The 19,877-nt window shown below is 38.3% G+C and overlaps 1 protein-coding gene across 13 annotated transcripts in view; it reads left to right on the top strand.

Annotated features, from left to right (window-relative positions):
* Nkx2-1 (NK2 homeobox 1) overlaps positions 1–19,877 on the top strand; it is a 49,605-nt gene that overhangs the window by 11,186 nt on the left and 18,542 nt on the right. For all 13 annotated transcript variants that reach the window (XM_058584484.1, XM_058584482.1, XM_058584477.1 and 10 more), the window contains exon 4: positions 16,669–16,759. The gene's annotated coding sequence lies outside the window, so the exon portion shown is untranslated. The remainder of the gene's footprint in view (positions 1–16,668; positions 16,760–19,877) is intronic.

The raw sequence follows: 19,877 nt of genomic DNA, 5'->3' as shown, positions 1-19,877 counted from the left end.
GTTTCCAGGACCGAGAGAAGCTGCTTACCATGGCCTCACCTTCCCTGCTGCCTCCACAGCCAACCCCCGGCCTCCGCGCAACCCCTGTCCAAGGGCTCACCCCGCCTATCCGTCGCCTCTTCTCTGACGCCCAGCCCACAGCCTCACTCCCTCCACTCTGTCTCAAGAAGCCCCCACCCTGTCCCATCCCAGCCAGTGACTCCATCCGGTTCCCGCGCCAGTAACAACCAACCTCGGTGGCGCGCCGCCTGCCGACAGGACCACCAACCCCTCCTGGAAACCACACCAGCACGTCTGGAGTGCGGTAGAATAGATGCTTCCGCTGAATTTACCCCCAGAATACACAGATATGAGTTCACTAGGTTACAATGATGCGAACTCTAAAGTGATGAGATTTTTTTTAAAAAAAAATATCTTAAAGCACATCTTTGAATTGAAAAAAAAAATTTAAACCAAAGTCAACAAGCTAACTGCTACTTTCCTTATGAGTTTTCCCAAGGAAAAGAGGCTTGTCTCTGCCCAGACACCAATGTTAAACGAACTTTCTAGTAGGCTGAAACTCGATCTAACAATAACAATAGTGTGTACTTAATGAGGATTCCATTTTGATTTCAAATGAGGATAATTCGTTAACCTTAAGTTGGTTCCATCAAGGCAAGGATTGTTTCTAGACGTTCTTGCAAAGCATTTTGACTCCGGGAACATCTTCGGAGAACCAATAGATGGAGTGTGTGTATGTATGGGGAGAGTGGGTGGGATTCTGAACAATTCCCAACCTTGCTTGTTCAATTTTCTGCAAAACTATCCTAAAAAACCCCCAGCGTCCTCTTTAACAGGCACCAAATGATAGGCGCCACAGAAATCCAAAGACATCCTTCCTCCCTCCTCTACCCCCATCAAACCATCTAAAGGTTGTCTTTTCTTCCTAGAACCTATTCTGTAGAAAAGCAACAGTTGTCCAGAGGCACTCTTCACTCCCAGAAGAGGGATGGTGTTGGTGGTAAGCCTTCCATGGCAGGAAGACTCCGGGCTCTCTATTTCAGCACACTGGGAGAATAGAACTCCTGTAACTGGCAGGAAGTGAGGGTGACTTTAGGACCAGCAGGACACAATCTGCTCAGGCACAAGACAGGGCCCGACTGGGCTCGGCTTGGTAGACATAGGGTGATGCACAGTAAAGTGGTACCCAGAACAGTAGAGAGCCACAGAAGGCTTCCAGGTAGGAAGTTTCAATCACCAAACAGCTCCATAGTGATATATGGTAACCACAGGACAAATTCTAGACTTAGCGGTTGATTTGCTTATCCCTCCAGATGCTCTTGGACCAAAGAAACACTCAGGCTCGGAATTGCTAGCTTAAGTCTTCCAGTGCAATTCCAGCCAGAGATAAGAAACTTTCATCAGGGAGCCTCCTTCCCTTGCCTCCCAGTGCAGACATGTCTCCCCATTTGGACCTAAAGTTTGCGGGCAGAAGCCTCTTAATTCTTGTTTTTGTAGCCTGATGTGATTTAATCTACTTTTTGTTTCCTTGTTTTCCTTTTTTTTCATTTCAATGTCTATATTTGCTTGGTTTCTTGTCCAATTCCAACCTCATAGCTGCAGTCTTGCAAGTCTTACTTTGTAAGCAATTCAGTATCATTTTCCTAATGCTAGTACTAAAAGGAAAAGCAGATAAAGTGGATGGGCTAAACTGTAAAGAAAGCCAGTAACGTCCATATGGGAGGCCAGCTGGGGAGTAAGAAAACCAGAGAATGGCCAAGGGGACTAGCAAGAAAAAATGATAGAAGCAAAAAGAAACCTCACTCTGGAGAAATTCAATTAATATCAGTAGATGGGCAGGAAGGAGTACAGCCAAGACCTAAGGCACATGCCTAGGTTGGGCAGGCATAGAACAGAATGAAGAGGAAGCAGATGTGTATATAGTAGTGTCTCTTAGCCCAAAGGCAAATCTAGAAAACTCTGCCTTTCCTCTGGCCAAGCTTTTAAGAATGGGGGCTGTCTTGCCAGAGCAAACAGCTATGCAGTCACTCTGGACAACTCTGGGCTCTGCACCCTGGGAAGGTGCAAATTCAGGGAATCCTGGGGGTGGGGACTCAGTCGCCTCTGGAAACTTCTATAGAAGTAGCTAAAACTCTCCCCCCCCCCCCGCCTTTCTCGGAACACGTGCCCCACTCTCCTCCCTGTGGTTGGGAGAAGAGGCTTTGGAAAAGGGGAAAAATTAGTTTCCCCTACCCTGGCCGTGGGACAGCGGCCTTGTTAGTCCCTGCGAATGCAGCCTCTAAGAAGGCGTCACGTGGAGGGCGACCCAGCGGCCTCAGAGTATGGAGGGGGAGATTCCGCTGTAATTAGGAGCGGATCCCAGCCCGGGGCCCTCACCTAGGTGGCTTGCCAGGATGGAAGACGTCCTGAAAAGGTGATCTTCCTTACCCGCGACGGGGTCGGGCTGCTTGTTTTGGCAGGCGACACGACATCCCCACTCCCATCTCCTCACTTAAAAAAAAAAAAATTAAAAATAAATAAAAAAATAAAAACCCTCGGGAGCTGCCTGGCTCGGCGGGGCGCCCGCAACTTAGAAGCCCGGGATTGTGTCCCGGAAGGAAGCCTGGACTTGCCAGGCCGCGGGAGGCTCCGCACTACAGCAAGGGAGCCCCCACTCCCAGCCCGTTCGGGGGCTTCTCTGAGGAGCCTGGGGCCACCGGGCCCTTTCTTTTTACAGGGTCGCACACGCTGTGATATATTTTAGCTGCATCACAACCCTTTTAATACCCCAGCATGACACTGACTGCGTTAGTAAGGACCTCATTTGGTTGGTGACCGCCAAGCGCACATTTGAGACGCTTCCACGGCTCTGAGGCACAGGCTGCTTCTGCTCTGGCCCGGGAGAGGGCAGAAGCGGTGGTGGAGAGCGACCGCCGCCCAGTGCGGGTTAGTCTGGGCAGGAGTGGGTGGCAGCCCTTTGGTCAGTGTCCTTTGCTCAACCCCATTTGTGAAAGGCCTCTCGCATCCCGAGTCGAATCCCCGCCCGTTCCTGGCTCCGCCGTCGGGGCTTTTCTCGGGAAGAACGCGGCGCGCAGCGCCAAGTCAGCCGGGACAGCTCCAGGAGCCCGGGTCCACCGCCGGTAGCCCCAGGCCGCACCAGCCTCCTTCCTCCGCGACCCGCGCGCTCGCCTTCCCTCCCCCATTTATATTCTCCGATAATTTCGGAGGAAAAGAATTACATCTTTTGGGCGAATTTGTTTCATCTCTCCTAAATTCAGAAACGGAGCCTTCAAAAGTCTTAATGTGTGTGTTTATTTTTTCCTAGCATTCAAATGAATGCGAAGCCACGGATCGAATCCCGTCACTCATTTGGGGTTAGCTTCTCCCGATATTTCACACGGAAAACAAAACTGGGTCCCTCTTATTTGTACTTGTCCTTAACCTTTGCAGCAACTGCTGTAGATACGGCTCTGTCCATTCTCTAATAGATTTTACCAGGGGCTGGTGACAGAGAACTGATTTCTTTTCTATTAGGGTTTAGCACATCTTTGTTGAAGGCCTGTAGAATGACCAGGGATTAGATTTGCATCTCTTAGACGCCCTGTGTGGTCTTTGTGCGAAGCTTGTAACTGTTAAAAATGACTTGTTAGGAAGCGTGTGGGCTCTCATCGCTCTCCTTTTGACAGAATGATTGTGAAATTCAGATTGGCCCTGTAGGATTTAGCCCGCAGATTCCACCTGAACCCTAAGCAATTAGACCCTAATCTCACTGCAATCATATTTGAGTTAGGATTTGTTGCACTTTGTTTACTTCAATTAAAAGCAGTGGAATAATTTTTCTCAGCTTTTAAAATGAAATCTCCAGGCATAAAACCTCAGGACTTCTTAGAAGCGGTTTTGGTAGTGATGAGGATTTCTTTTCTTGTGTGGTTTCCTCTTAGTCCTCAAGCCTGTCCCCTCCCCCATTTAAATAACTCTTCTTTCTCCCCCGGTTGCTCGCTAATGCCCCAAGCATCTTCGCAAAGGTTGAATTCGGGTCGCCAGGGACTAGCCGCATGGAGATGACTCCCAGCTGCGAGGGTCGCCCACGCTCTGGGAGCACCCCTCCAAGTTCTCCACAGGGTGCCCACGCCCGCTCCCTCGCAGAGTTTTCCCACCCGTTGCGCCCGCCGGCTCCAGGCTGTGGTCGCCGGTCCCGAGTCTGCCTTCCCGCTGCGGAGTAGGTGCTTCTAAGGCTCCCGGCATCAGCCCAGTGGCACTGAGATTGCAGAGTCGGTGTGGTCAGCCTGACCTCCGCATGCGTCCCGGGAGGCTCTCGCCAAGCTAGCGGAGCTGCCCTCAGGGATCCACTGTGGTCTCAACTTGGAATTCGTTTCCGTCCTGCAGCTCTGCTGCGCAGAGTCCACACCTAGAGGTGGACGGAGAGTGGTCTCTTCCCCTGGGCTGGCACTGGAGGATACCCAGCCCCAGGCTTCGGGGCGCCGGTGATCCTTCAGGCCCGGGGCCTGCTCCAGAAGCCCAAAGCCCAAAGCTCAGGCCTCTCAGAGTGGCCTCTTGTCACGCTGAGGAGAACCAGTCGCCCAAGTCTTCAGGATCTCGGCCGTTTAACCCCTACGCAGTTCTTAAGGGTTGCTTGCAGTTACTGTCAAGCCAGGTCGCCTTCGGGGTATTTCTTGATCAGTGGCGAGTTTATCGCCTTCATTTGTTTATCTGGTGTGACTTTGTCACTTTTATTTACTCAAAGCATCTCTTTATTTGGAAGACATGACAATGACTTTGAGTTGTTTCTTCCATTTCTTCCATGTTTATTTGCTCCCAGTGAATTCGATTCGGTTTCCTGGATTACTGGTTTACGTTTCTCAATTAATACTAAAGGGCCAGCCAATACAGAAAGTAAATGGGGGGAGGGTTTCATTTATTTTTTTTGAGGGGGAGAGGGAGACATCATTTTTTATACCACTCACTCTATAAACTTTTAAACAGTACGTGTTCTCATGGTCACTTGTCTCAGAGAGGATATTTTCTTTAAAATGTCCTTGTATTTGATTCAATCAAAATGAAGACAGAAAGCCAGCCTGCAACCTAGTTCTGTGTTGTAACTAAAATTTTTTAAGACGGGAGAAAGTACTTTGCTGGTACTAAGTACTACATGAAAGTAGCACGGTACGAGCTAGTTTAAGCAAGTCATACTCTCCTCCAATATTTTCTGAGGTGGAGTCTATTTAAAATAGGCCTGCCCCTTTGTATAATTCTCATTACTAGCTGTTATTAACCTTAGTAAAATATTTTAAGAATTCGAAGGAATAAATGAGAACTTTGTTTTGAACTTGATTTGGGGAATGTGGAACATGGTTTGGGGGGAAGATAAAGAGGGGAGCAAAGCTGTGGTAATAATTTCTTTGAGATCCATCAGAGTCTTGATCAACTGATTTGAGGATTTCTGCTTTAACCCAATTCTGTGTGCAGTTTAGTGCAGTTTTTCATTTGTGAATAGGAACTGTATCAAAACCCTAGTGTGACGACGACAATTAAATAATCACAAACAAGGCATCTTTGCTAATGGAAAGATTCTGTAAATATGTTTCTAGTGAATACACAAATAACAGTCACTGGAAGGGTCAGGTGCCACAAATCATAGATTACTCTGCCAAGGGTTGCCAGCCATCTGAGGCTTGGAAGGACATTAACTGCCTTTGCATTCTCAGAATACTCTCCACAGTTCGTGATTTCACTTACTTGACCCTACTTCTGTTATTAAAAAGCTGGCAGGCACAATCAAGGGCAAGCAGGTTGGCTACCTACCCTTCTGGCAGCTCTCCAATATTCCCATTTAGCTGCCAGGAGACATGGAGAGGAGTGAATCACTCATGCAATCCTGTGGTAGCATCTAGAAGGAACCAGGAAAACTTTAGTGGCAGAGGGCTGGTCCACCAGACATCTCCATTTATACATTTTTCACTTCATATATGGAATAAATCACTGGGGGAATTCACTTCTGAGAAGGGAGAAAGGGGAATGATCAGATGTGACTTAGGTACAGGAGATCACCAGAAGTTTCCTTGGAAAGGGGTTTATAAGTACATTACTTGATAGTACCAGTTTTGAAAATAGGATTCTTATTACTAATAGGGATCAAAAATCAGGAAGTATCTCTTATCAAATAGTGCTAGGGAAAAAGAATCTGAAGGAGTATCATTTCTTATTAGTAGAGTGAACTTCTGGTATTTAGTATTTGCTTTAATAGAGAAATTATTGCCAAATCCATAAGACTTAGATACTCAATTTTCACATAAATGTGAAATTGAGGTTATATTAAAATAATTTTTTTTCTACCTCAAATTGAAACAAGCTGATATATGCAATACAGGGACATTAGAAAACCAAAATACTTTTTTCTTAAATATTATTGTTCTGTGTTTTAGGCTGCAAAACCTAGAATTCTGGGTCTTCCCCGCCACCCCCCCCCTTTTTTTTGTCAGTACAGGCTCTCTCCTCATACTCTTATGTTGGAAGTGGTTTTTGGGATTTGAAATAAGCCATCATCACTCAAAACAAGGCCATAACTTTTACTAGTAGATACCATGAAAAGTACATGGACTTCAGTGAAGTTTTCTCCAGAAGGTGCACTTATGTTAGAAGCTGGTAGCATTTTTTTTGAACAGAAAAGAAAGGTACAATTCACATGGAGAGGGGTATGAGTTTTCAGGAAGGCTAGCAAAATATATTTTTCAAAGAATATAATATTTTCTAATATTCTAATGGGTCTCTAGATGTGAGATATAAAAGAACTTAATTTAATTTCCCCCAAATCATCACATCAACATATTTTTAAAGAAGAGAGATGTTACTCATCTGCATTACCAAAGGGGAAAAATATTTTAAAACCAAATGACAGGTTTGTGCCTTATAATTTAAACAATAGTGAATGATGAATAATCTTCCAAGTTCATTTCAGTAAAAATGAGAGCAAATATCTATAAGAGAGAATAAAAAAGACTTTATCTTACAAATATGCCTAACTCCCCCATTTTATTAGCTTATAATGCAAATCATTACTTGTTCTTGCTCTTAGGAGTCATTTTAATGTAATTGATTCATTTCAGACTCTTAAGAAAACCAAAGTTCATGTCCTTTTATAAGTTTGTGAAAAGCTTTTAAATGGTTTCACCCCAATTAAAGACATTGATACATTTTTTTTCTTGCTTATTAAGTTATAAAGTTGAAATTTATGCTGTAAGTGTACCCATTGTTCACATTGTTCAAGACCTTTACCATCCTAAATGGGAATGAGGGACTCTAAGGTCACAAATATTATCATTCCTTAGGGGTAGAAATGGGAACTGACCAGTGTGATCTCATCAACCACTACAGAATTTTAAAACTAATGTTAATTGTTAATGAAAATTTCATGTAGGCCTGCTCCATGGAAAGTGGTCTTAGGACCACAGTAAATTTGTTACACTGGAGAAACGCTAGGTATTACTCTTTCCCTAACTTCTACCCTTCAGTGAGCACACCTCACATTTCAGTAGAAGTTGTAACAACCTAGGGAACAATCTCAGTAGAAGTTGTAACCTAGGGAACAATAATCTAATGAAGTGGAGTCAGGGGGGAATTATGAGATTAAAAGTGGCCTCAGGTTTGGATACCCTTGGCTTCTATAAGTCCAAACAACTACTGGAACATCTCTTCATCAATTTTGGGCCTGGCCCAAGACTGTTTACATGTTAAGGCAAGAAAATACTAGCAAATTCTTTTGAAAGCAATTGGTTTGTCAGTTCGAAGGTATCATTTCAAGGGAATACTGGGTGCTCTTAGGTACCAAAATCATCCCTGGCTTCAGCTGAACAGCCTCCTTTAGAAGACATTTGCATCTGGGCAGTGTTTGCTCAGCAAGATGGTGAAGACTGGAAATGACAACAGACACCCAAACAAGCTAAATCATAAATCTAAATTCCATTTGTTTAAGACTGAAAATTCTCCTTTAAAGCACTCACTTGGCATGAAGGTACTGATACCAACTCCAATATATTCAAATAAACATTTACAGACTTTCTTTCTTTCTTTCTTTCTTTCTTTCTTTCTTTCTTTCTTTCTTTCTTTCTTTCTTTCTTTCTTCCTCCTCCTCCTCCTCCTCCTCCTCCTCCTCCTCCTCCTCCTCCTCCTTCTTCTTCTGTACTGGGGACTGAACTCAAAGGCACTCAACCACTAAGCCACATCCCCAGCCCTATTTTATATTTTACTTAAAAACAGAGTCTCACTGAGTTGCTTAGCACTTTGCTTTTGCTGAGGCTGGCCTTGATCCTCCTGCCTCAGCCTCCCGAGTCACTGGGATTACAGGCGTGTGCCACCATGCCCAGTATTAACTTGTATTTATAATTAAAAAAAATCAAGATATAAAAGGCATTGCTCTTTGTCAATGTCTGGAACCAACAGTGGCTCATTGTTTACCTAACATTTCTTCTCTTTATTCACATGAGATAGAAGTGGGTATTTTATCGCCAACCTGATATCAGTGTCAAAACACTATCATGAGAGGGTAATTTAAAATTTGTACTTAGAGAAAATGATTGGTAGAAACCCAAAACAGGTTGGTTCAAATATTCTGTTGTTAGTGTGCATCCTGTTTAGACATTATACAGAAGAATGAGGGGATATCATTTCAAGACTTAAAGGTAAGAGAAAATATGGTGACCTATTTGTTGATTCATTTATTCAATTGGAAAACATTCACTGAATACTTACCCCAGGTAAAGTACTAAGAATGGAGAGAAAAATAGGACTCTTACCTTAAAGACAATGTATGTGGGAAGACAGGCATGTAGATAGACAATTATCATCAAGGTAGTGAGTGAACTAATGTGAAGTCTGTGCATGGTGCACTGGGAATCCCCGAGAAGGAGTATCTGTTTGTCAGGAGCAGAAAAGGTGATGCTCAAGCTCACTTTAGAAGGAGGAAAGTTTTATCAGGCATTCCAGGCAGAGGAAACAGCATGCACAAAGGCCCAGAGGCATCAGGAATGTTTATCACGTTCGAAGAATCATAGTTTGCATCACCGGAGCATAAAGTACGATGAGTGTGTTGGAAGTAAAACTGAAGGGATGGGACAAGTTAAACATTTTGAAGACCCTTGAGTGTCAGACTAAAAAGCACAGATGGAAAGTCATCAAAATTTTATAAAGACCATGCTGTCAGCAGAGGGGAGAATGAATTGGAGTGGGGACAATCTAGTGACAGTGAGACTACATAGTGGTTGTTTTCACCTGCCTGCTTGGTGTAGGAATACTAAAGATAAATACCTTTTATTATATATAGATAAAAATCCTCAAAACCTGGCAAGAATAAAGGCATAAAAGTATTTTCCAGAGAAGTAAATGTTCATACTGTGTAAAGATGGCTGATTAATTTGGTATTATCTGCACATAGCTTTTATATACTTACTTTACTTAATTGTATGATTGACATGCACCTGAGTGGACCTTTCTGCTACTATATTGAAAGATTGTAGAGATGTAGAAAGTGTACTACCAGGAGCCAGTGACTTGCCTGCAGTTTAGCTTTACATCTGAGTATTTGAAACACATATTGGGAAAGTCAACTTATTTCTTTGGACCTTAGTTTCCTCTGTGGTAAAATGGGGGCATAATGTGAATTACAGTATCTGTAATGCCATTTTATTTATGTCATTTGTGATTTACAATTTTGTTTGCACTTATTTTTTGTCTTAATGTTTATTTCTTACTTCATCTTAATGCTTTTTCACAGTCTTAAGAGGGACAGAAATATGTGGAAGAAAACCCTTTCATGTGTTATTTGGGGTAAAATTCTGGTTTGGTTGCTCCATACTTAATACACTTAGCTTTTCTCCTGGAAAGAGTAAGGATGTTGACAGTCATTTTGAAACAGGGGACTTTCTAATCACATGAATCAAATTTTATCCTCATATGTACAAAAAAAAAAGGACTATTTAATCACTTTCAAGGTAAATAAATGATTAAGCTCTAATTTTTTTTTAGGTTATGGATTTCTCTGTCCAAAATGGTTCTATTTCTCAGGTTAAACAATTGCATGTTCTCAGATAAAACTGTGGCCCTTAAAATATAGCAAGTGTACTGCTTCTAATAATAGCCTCCTAATTTCAAATTGTGTATTTCTTTGGAAACTTTGTTTTTAAAGCCTCCTACCCCCATTCCTACCTCAAAGGCCTGTTTACATTAGTAATATAGCTTCTAGAGCTCTGGGAATTCACAGGGTTTGTACCTACAAAACATCACAGCACTGTTACTGTGCTTCAGAGACATGCAGGGGTCCCAGGGCAAATCAAAATGTTTTTAAATGTATGACATGTGTGAAGTTGATGAAAATTCATGACTTCTCTCTGTCAGTGCTGCTTGAGCTTAAATCATCAGAGAAAGGTGAGTGTGAAGAATTTTTTAAAAAATACTTTTAATTCTGGAATCCTTCCCATTTCTTCCTCATGGTCCATATTTTAGCTCTCTTCTACTTAGCAGTCTGATTGCAAAAATAAAAATAAATAAAAATTAGCAGTGTTCTCTAAATTGCTTATTGGAATTTTCTGCTTAAACCATTGTGCAGATGTATAACTTGTAAAGAAGAATTGAAATGTGGTTTGATAATGTAGTAACATACCATAGAACATGTAAAATACACATGAAAGATTACATGAATGATGTTAATTTAACTGATTATACTTTATGGTTTAGGAATATATCCAAATTTATCTTTTAAAATTGAAATGAAAATATTGCAGGAAAATTTTAGGAAAAATCTTTAAAGCCAAAATGCTGGGGATATTGAGATCAGCTGTTTTTAAGTAAAATTCCATTCAAAGCAAAATAAAAGGCATTGTGTAGTGTATGCTGGCTAAAACTGAGAGCACAAGAGCATTGCAGTTAATTAGAACCAATCAACAGGATGCTTTACAACATTTCTCACATTAGTACAACATCTGATCTTCATAATACAAATTTCCCACAGTCTTGATGCAAAAAAAGATTGGAAATAAATATTTGACTCAGTTAAAAAATATGCTGTATCTTAACTGCTCTTTCTTCTAATTATTTTTTAGTCACTGTTAAGAAAATAAGATCTTGAAAATCTCCAAATGTTGTTCTATTTTTGCTTTAGAACAATCTGAATTACATTTTTTTGTTTTAGTTTTAAATATATGTGAACTTAAGAAAAATATTTTTTTAAGAATAAAATTTAGAGCATGAATTTGGTTTATTATATACTTTATGTATGACTATTGTACTTTCGAACAATATGGGACTTTTCCTTGGCTATTGAACCCAGGAATATTATGAATGACTAATTAATACATTACAAATGATGAAATACTACATTATAGTCACTCTCATCTTAAGAGAATACTAAGTTAATGGCATTAACATTTACATCATACATGTCTTAAAAGAATACGCAATATTTAACACTATGCTTTTTCCATAATTCTTTCAAATACTTGATTCTGCCCAGAAAAGTTTAGCTTAATTTTCACTTAAGTTTAGCTTAGTTTCATTTATAATATTCATGAAGTTCATAGTCTGTTCATTGTAAATAACATTTGTCTTCTTTCTTTCTCTTTCCCTGCATCAGACTTTTTTTTTTTTAAAATAAGTTCTTTGTTACCTTTCCTCTCACAATAAAGGTAGAGCTCCCTCAGAGCCACTGAGATGCTTCAAACCATTTTTAACACTGTTAAAAAATATGTTTAACTTGAATCAGAAATATATACGTCTTCACAATAGTTTATTGTCAAGTTTTGCTCCTTCACAAAAGCTAACTTGTGAATGAATGGCTAGAAAGTACCCTTTTTGCAGGCAAAACTAGCTGTGAAACTGCTGCTATTAAGGAGAATTGCCTTCGAAACAAGTTGATGATCCCGTCTCTAGAATTTATAAAGTACAACTCCCTAACAGGAGTAATTTGCTCTTCGGACTCTGCAGTCATCTTTTGGTGAAAAGAAATATGCTTTAGAAACAAAACAAAACAAAATAAATACAGTCTAGTTTTGACTGTTTTGTTTTTTGTTTATTTTGTTTTGATTTGTATTTTTTTCTCCTGTCACATCATACAAGATGTTTTTCTCCATCCCGCCCCCCCCCCAAAAAAAAAAAAAAAACTTACTGCTAAACATTTTCTTTCTTGAGCACTCATATTTCTGTAGAAAGAAAAAAAAATAGTGTTAAGAAATTATCTTCTCTTTAGCATTAAACTTTTTTGTCTTCTTTGCAGCGATTTAATCTAATTCATTGTAGAGAGGGTATCTTTTAGCTAGGTTCTCTTTAGAAAATTTACTCTTTCTACTGCTTTACAGAGACAAACAGCTTTGATGACTAATATTTTATGTTGAAAACTCATTTTACAAATACAAAATGACCACGTTTACATATAGATTTTTTTTCTTACTAAGGATCCTACTAAAGACATAGCAGTATTTGTTTTTGAATTATAAATTTGATATATTTACCTGTTAGGACTGAAACATTCGCTACAAATGCTAACTAGTCCCATGAAAAGCAGTTTCAATAAATAGCAGCCTGAAATTAGCTCTGCTGCATACAGTTTGATTTATAGGAATTGGAATATAATAGCCTAAAATGCATGTTACAATAACTCTGCTTATCTTTAAAATCAGTATTTCTTAAAGCAAACAATTTAAGTAGAAAAGTCATTTGATAAAAATAATTGGTTCAGGCAAGATAGAACACACATTCTTTTGCCAGATAATGATTCAATGGCTACTCTAACTTCGGTAGTACTTCATTAGACACAATTCTCATTCACATTAAAGTCTTAAGAAAATCCATATTTGTTATTTTTTAAAAATTATTTTTAAAGAAAGTAAACAAATATGGGGAGGAATGGAATAAAATCTCTATCATATCTACTTGCTGTTATTCAATTCCTCAAAAATTTTCTTAGGGGACAGGAATGTCATATGTTCAGTTTTAGGACAAAGGCAGCTTTTAAAATGAAAAGCTTAAGGAAAATCTGTAATGAAGTTTGCTTAACAGAAGGTAGGCTAACTAAGCTCTTGGTTGTAAAAATTATCTAGATCACAATATTAGGATAAAAACTAAAATTTTGTGAACTTTACAACTAATGTAAGACTTGTCTTTAATAAACAGCACCTTTAAAAAATAATAAAAGCAACTTCTCAGATTCACTTTGAGTAACATATTTGGGAGCACATTGTTTTACTGTGTGTGTGTGTGTGTGTTTTAACTTGTGAGTTAAGAAAAATACGTAATTATAAAATGTTTTCAAGCAATAGTCTTTTGCAGGATGGCATATAGTTAAAACAAAAGCTTGTAGTCTAACAATATTAAGTCATTTAACCATTATATATTATTATTGTTATTGCTATTATTATTTGGTTTGGTAAATGACCAAACTATACAGCTGGGTTATCAAAACAATTCAGATTCTTATCTATGTCAGAAAAATGTTCTTTTAATAATTTAGCAGTTAATTAAAAGCTCCTTGCACCTGATTCATTAATATTCGATTTTGTATGTTAAGACCTTTATTCACTTATATTTTACAGATCTGTGAATGCTTTTAACTGCAAATTGTGTTACAGTAAAAAAAAAATCTATTCTAAGCTGGTTGAGTTCATTTAAGAGAGCTTTTACATTATTGCACTTTTTAGTACAAATAAAGTTTCTAAATTTAATACAAGGCTATTGTTAATTTGTTAAGGTTATTTGGTAATTAAAAAATAATTTCATGGATAATAATAAATCTTAACTAATTTCTCAACTACTTTCTATCTTCTACAATTTTTAATTTCTTTAAAAATACAACCATATGATTTATTTTTCAAGGAGTTAGTGAATATACTTAGAATTCAAGCTCTATAATGAAAGAGAGTTTAAAATTTTCAACAGGATAATGAACTACTTGGCTTCAGTTTATCTGTCTTGTACATAACGTGATTTGACAGAACTAACTAGTGAAAACTAACCAAAACTAGGAATCAACAGAGAGAATAGCCAAGAAGGAAAAAGGAAGACTTTCAGGAAATGATATTTTCCCATCAGTGGATAGGCATGCATACATTAAAGGCATAAAAGGCAGCAGGGGGAGAAACAAAAGCTCTAAGCTAAGGATCCTGCAAGTCTGAATTAACTAAATGGAAAAAAAATGAAATCATTCTGCTTAAACTTGTTCACTAATAAAAGGAGAATCGCTTTTGTTAAATATGCTTGGTGTGATTATCAAGCAAAATTTTTTTCTCCCAGACATCCATGAATAAAACATGTGTTTGAGCATTAGGTAAACAAACAATAAATGGATGAGTTCAGTTGCAACATAATAACATTTTATTTAGAAAACATATATAATCATATTTGTATTGGCAATCCAAATTTAATGACTTCTTTCAGTAAAATCAAAGTGCCTTATAAATAACATCTAATGCATAAGGATTGCTTATTCTTTGCCCATTTTTTTCTATTTTCTCAAACAGACAGATTTTAAAGGTCTCTGCTGAGTCATACGTAAACTAGGTGAAGTGTGATTTTTTTTTCAGGAAAAAAATTTTTCTTTTAAATCACCTTAATATTATGTTACACATGCTTTAAAAATAGACTTAAAAATGCATTTCTGAGACTGAGGGAGAAAATGTTTTCAGTCTACATAGCTTGTGCTGATTTGAACAAGGCTGTGTGGCTGAACCAGTCTTTGGCTTATTAGCCATTTCATTAATGCGACGCCTTCTGTAAAATATGAATGAGAAGAAACCATTTACAATAAGGAAAGCAAACAACAGAATGAATTTCCTCTGTTGGTGTTTTATAAGACTGTTAAACAGAAAATGGAGGGAAGAACTCTCTTTAGACGATATCACTTAATTAAGTAAAGCATCCTAATCAGAGTCCCCTCCAATTGTAATGACTGTAGGGAGTCAAGTACATTTCTGTCTATATTAGAGTATCTAACTGCAATGATTTATTGATATTTATTTTAGAAGTACAACACAAAAGCAATAAAACAGTGGAAGCAGGGAGAGGGAACATGCCATTGCAGGTACAGCCAGAACACTTCAACAAAATTCCTAAGTTTCTTGTGGGAGGTTTTGCTTTCTAAAATCAGAGCACACCTTTAGAAAAGAATGTTCCTTTCCAGCATTTGATTTTTCCAAATGTTTTCTGTGACGTTTCTTTGTCCATTGGGAGAATCATTGATTCACTTTCCTCACTGCAAGAATCACTGCAAATGAGTGGATGAACACCTGCTGTTTTCTGCAGTGACATTACTGGATTGCATGCTACACTGATTTTAGTCTTAAAATACAGCTTCTCTGTATGGGAGAGAGATTTGAGGAAGGAGAGTAAATATACTGTATAGGCAGACAGACATTGGCTGCCCTCCAAGTTGCACACAGCATAAACCTGTTTATCTGCCACATTTCACAAATCTTAAAAACATGTGAATAATCAAGCGAGCAACTGGATAAGTGATTCACACTAGGGAACCTAACCAATATTCTGATGAGAGGATACTATGATGCTAAGACATTGGCACAAATAAGACTTGTATTGTAGAAACTGCACATAATAAAGTTCATTAGTGGTTCAAAGGAGAAAACAGTCCACACTAAAATGAATTTGAAGAAGTATCTCAAACCTTCGGACTTTAGTTTGGTCTATTTATCTGGGAAATTGAATATAAAAATGTAGTTTCACCCATTACCACTCCGATAATTGGGGCCACTGGGCCTTTGGGTATCATGCTAGTTGTCAAGATAAATTTATTTCTAGTAATCAAAATTTAAATATGGGGGTGTGTGAGTGTTTTAAACCCCAAAGGACACCTACACATATATTTAAAGTTAAGTTGCCAAATGTGCTTAGAACCTATTCATTTTGGAAAAGCAAATTTTCTTGGAAAGTTATATTCATTTTTATAATTGGAGAAGATGATTTTTTTTGGTAATAAGTGAACTGGGCAAACAAGGCTCTTTATTGCTACATCACAGCTTTCTTTATTTTTCTATTATTTTCTGTTGTTTTTTCTTTATTTGCTGATCTTTTAATTCTCCTTTCCTTTATTTCAGTGATAATTGTGCATTAGCATTTAGCTGTAAATTGGAAGCTCTCAAAGGATGGAAGGCTAACCTCAAAAGTACGCCTTGGTTCTGAAATTTTCTTAAGGTTATTCATGAATTGCAGGCTTGTTTCACGTCCATAAACTAGAACTTGTTTATAATTATAGCAAGATGAGTTATCTACTTGCTTGATATATCAATTAGCTTATAATATAGACCTGTCATTTTACTGTCCAAAAATGTAGGTTTTCCATGTTTGCAAACACAAAATACTATTTCCAGAGAAAAGAGCAATAATACACAAAATAATTAAATATACATTGTATACTCTACAACTTCCACTCCCCCTGCATTGCAGAAAGACAAATTGCTAAAATATTTTGATACTGGAAATTTTGGTTAAATTAGTAGCCAGACATCATCATCTTTGCAACAGAAAGTCTTGGAAAAGGTAGGTGACCTGAAAATTGATGTTCCAAATAATATTTTGTTACATTTAAGTTTCAAAGCCTTGCCCCAAGAGAATGTACATTGAGACTAGTGCCAATTGTACTTGCCAAATGTTTTTTCCCGCCTTGACATTTTCTCATCTTCTTGCTTCTTGTCTCAGGTTCTCTTTCTTCAAGATCAGGCCACAGAGACTGACTGAATGGCTCCAATTATCAGGATGTGAAAATCTAAATCAGAATCTACCACTTTGTGTAAGTCTGCCCTGAGCAGTCTCTTCTTTAGCAACAGAACACTTGCATAATATGGGCTCATCTTCTTCACTTCTCCCCGACTTTGTAAAATATGATAAAAAATTTCTTTTCATGATTTTAAAGTCAATTGCATGGGGAATCTTGCAGGAAACACAACATAAAAACTAAAAAGAATTCCTTAAAAGATGTGTCCAGGTAGGTGAAAAGTGGAAGTTTGTGGGCACTCAAGGATGATACTCAAATTACTAACCATCTAGTAAATAGTCTGAAGGCTGAACACAGGAAATTTTACCAAGTTTTCTGCATGAGTTGGGTTTTGAGTATATACAAAGCTGAGGTCCATTCTGTGAACATCAATTAAGGCCAACCATAGCTGTTTACTCAGCCATAAAACCCCCCTTTTAAGTTTTTTCTTGTTTTTGTGGTACTGGGGATCATGCCTATGAAGCAAGTGCTCTATCCCTGAGCTACACCCCCAGCCTAAGGGTTTTTAAAGTGATGATTCTTCTGAGTCAAGAGTGATCATTAAACTCTATATAATCTATATACTGCAGAAACCTTAGAAACAATAGCTTGATTGCAAGTGAACTTTGTAATTATAAAAGCAATACAAAACATATAAAGTAAAAAAAAAAGTTCCTTTTGTTCTCCAAACCCATCCATTCCCCAACAATGAATATTAGAAAGAGCCTCAAATATTAATAGATACTTTTACTAATGTATATTAGTTGTACAAACTAGTGGGTTTCACTGTAGCATTTGCATACATGAATATATTGAGCTTTGATCATATCCTCCTTCCCTACTACCTTCTCTCACCTTCCCCTTTTTCCCCCTCCTCCCAGTCTCCTTTCACCTACTCTAATTGTTCCTCTACGACTTTCAGGTCATTTTTTTTGCAATTCTAGATTTCACAAAGGAGAGAAAATATGTGATACTTTTCTTCTTTTTTGTCTAACAGATATTTTTATTCATATGCAAGTATTTCTTCTTTTAAATCACAAAAAAATCATATAATATATTTACTATTTTGAGCTTGCTTTGATTTTCCATGGCAATATATGTTGGCTACTGCACCAGCGCTATACATGGGTTTACCTCATTCCCTGTAGCTGCAGGGATATTACATAATGTTATTATGGATAAAATCATTACCACATTGATGAATATTTAGCTTACTTTTATTTAATCTTTGCTTTACATAATAGTGCTTCAGTAAACATATACATATTTTTATGTACTTTGTAAATGTACTTTCAAAATTAACTCCTTGAAATGGAATTTCTAGGTTTTACACATTTTCGGTGTTGAAATTATATTGCCACATTACTGATACAATAAAAAAGTTGTACCAATTCACCTTTTCCTGACAGATTTTGAGAGGCAGTGATTTTGACAAGGGCTATGATAGGTCATGTGTGTGAAGTGTCTCTTTTATCTCTTCAAAGGTGGCTAACACAGTCCAGTGGCAGCTCTGATGGTTAGTGATGACCAGGTGGAGAGAGCACCTCTAACATACCTGCTAGGGTAGAGCAGTGCTAGAGAGGGGCATGCCTGGGGGAAAAGACTGCCATCAGCTTAGGAACAGGTCTGAGTTTTCACCTGGGCCCTGTGCAACAGTTTTCCTGATAATTATGGGGGCTGCAGTGCAGCTCTCTCTGGCTCTCTCTCTCTCTCTCTCTCTCTCTCTCTCTCTCTCTCACACACACACACACACACACACACACACACACACCTCTCTCTCTCTCTCTCTCTCTCTCTCTCTCACACACACACACACACACACACACACACACGCACCCTTCCATCTCTGTACAGACTATACTCTGAACATCCATTTACCTTTCTTCTTTACCTGGGCCTGGCTTCTGAGGAAGTGCTATTCTCAGTCACCTGTGGCTGATCTTCATCAGGCAAGAATTCTCTAGGCTTCCTCTCTGTTTTGCCCTTCAGCCTCACTGTGTGTGATTAACCCAGAAATTTACCTGACTTTGACCCAGTCCCTGAATTTGAAGAGATAGTTTCATCCTGGAAAACTTCTACTCCGTATTCAATACTTTTATTTTTATGAGTCCCATTTTTATCTTGAAATAGAAACACCTTGATCTCAGCCTTTAAATTGAGGGGTTATAGTTACACTAGGAAGTTCAGTTGGTATTTAACTGTACTGTGGTAAAGGCTGTAGAAGTAAAGATAAATGAAACCCAGTTGATGTCTTCCAGAAGCTCATAAAATAGTGAGGAGGTAGATAGCATTAACCAAGTAGAGGTCACACTTTTGAGAAGTGTTGTAACAGATATTTAATTTGTAAAGTTCCAGTTCTGGAACTATGCCTTACAGATACACCTGTACATGTGCAAAAAGATTTATAAGCAATTTGTTCACTGCAAAGTTGTATGTAATGGTAAGGTTTAACAAACCTGATTGTTGACAATGACACTCTGTATCATTTAAGAAATGTCTTCCTGAACTAACATGCAGTGATCTCCAGGATATGTTTTATATGAAATTGCAAGTTATGTGCATAAAAAATCTAGGAAATAAAAATATGTATTAATGCTTATTTGTATATGCAGTCATGTGCCTAATAGCAATTTGGTCAATGACAGACCACAAATACCATGGTGGTTCCATAGACTACAATGGAGCTGAAAATTTTCTGTCACCTAGAGACACTGTAGCTGTGATGTTGTAGCACCAGGTATTACTCATATGTTTATGGTGATATTGATGTAAACAAACCTACTGCACTGCCAGTAGTATAAAAGTATAGCAAGTGCAACTATGTATAGTATGTAATACTAGATAATGATGACAAATGACTTTTTTTAATATTTATTTTTTATTTGTAATTGGACACAATACCTTTATTTTATGTATTTATTTTTATGTGGTGCTGAGGATTGAACCCAGGGCCTTATACCTGCTAGGTGAGCACTCCACTGCTGAGCTACAACCCCAGGCCCCAACAAATGACTGTTACTAGTGTATTTACTATATCAAGCTTTTTACCATTAAAGTGTACTCCTACATACTTAAAAAAAAAAACTTTATTATAAAAGTATGCCACATCATCTTGATTGCATAAAGGGGCCACCTGAAGTCATTGGTCTGTACC

Source organism: Marmota monax, unplaced genomic scaffold (genome assembly GCF_021218885.2).
Source record: "Marmota monax isolate L192 unplaced genomic scaffold, Marmota_monax_Labrador192_F-V1.1 WCK01_AAM20220418_F8-fsc00001, whole genome shotgun sequence".
NCBI lineage: Eukaryota > Metazoa > Chordata > Mammalia > Rodentia > Sciuridae > Marmota > Marmota monax.
The sequence above is the reverse complement of the archived record's forward strand: the minus strand, read 5'-3'. Positions and strand labels throughout refer to the sequence as shown.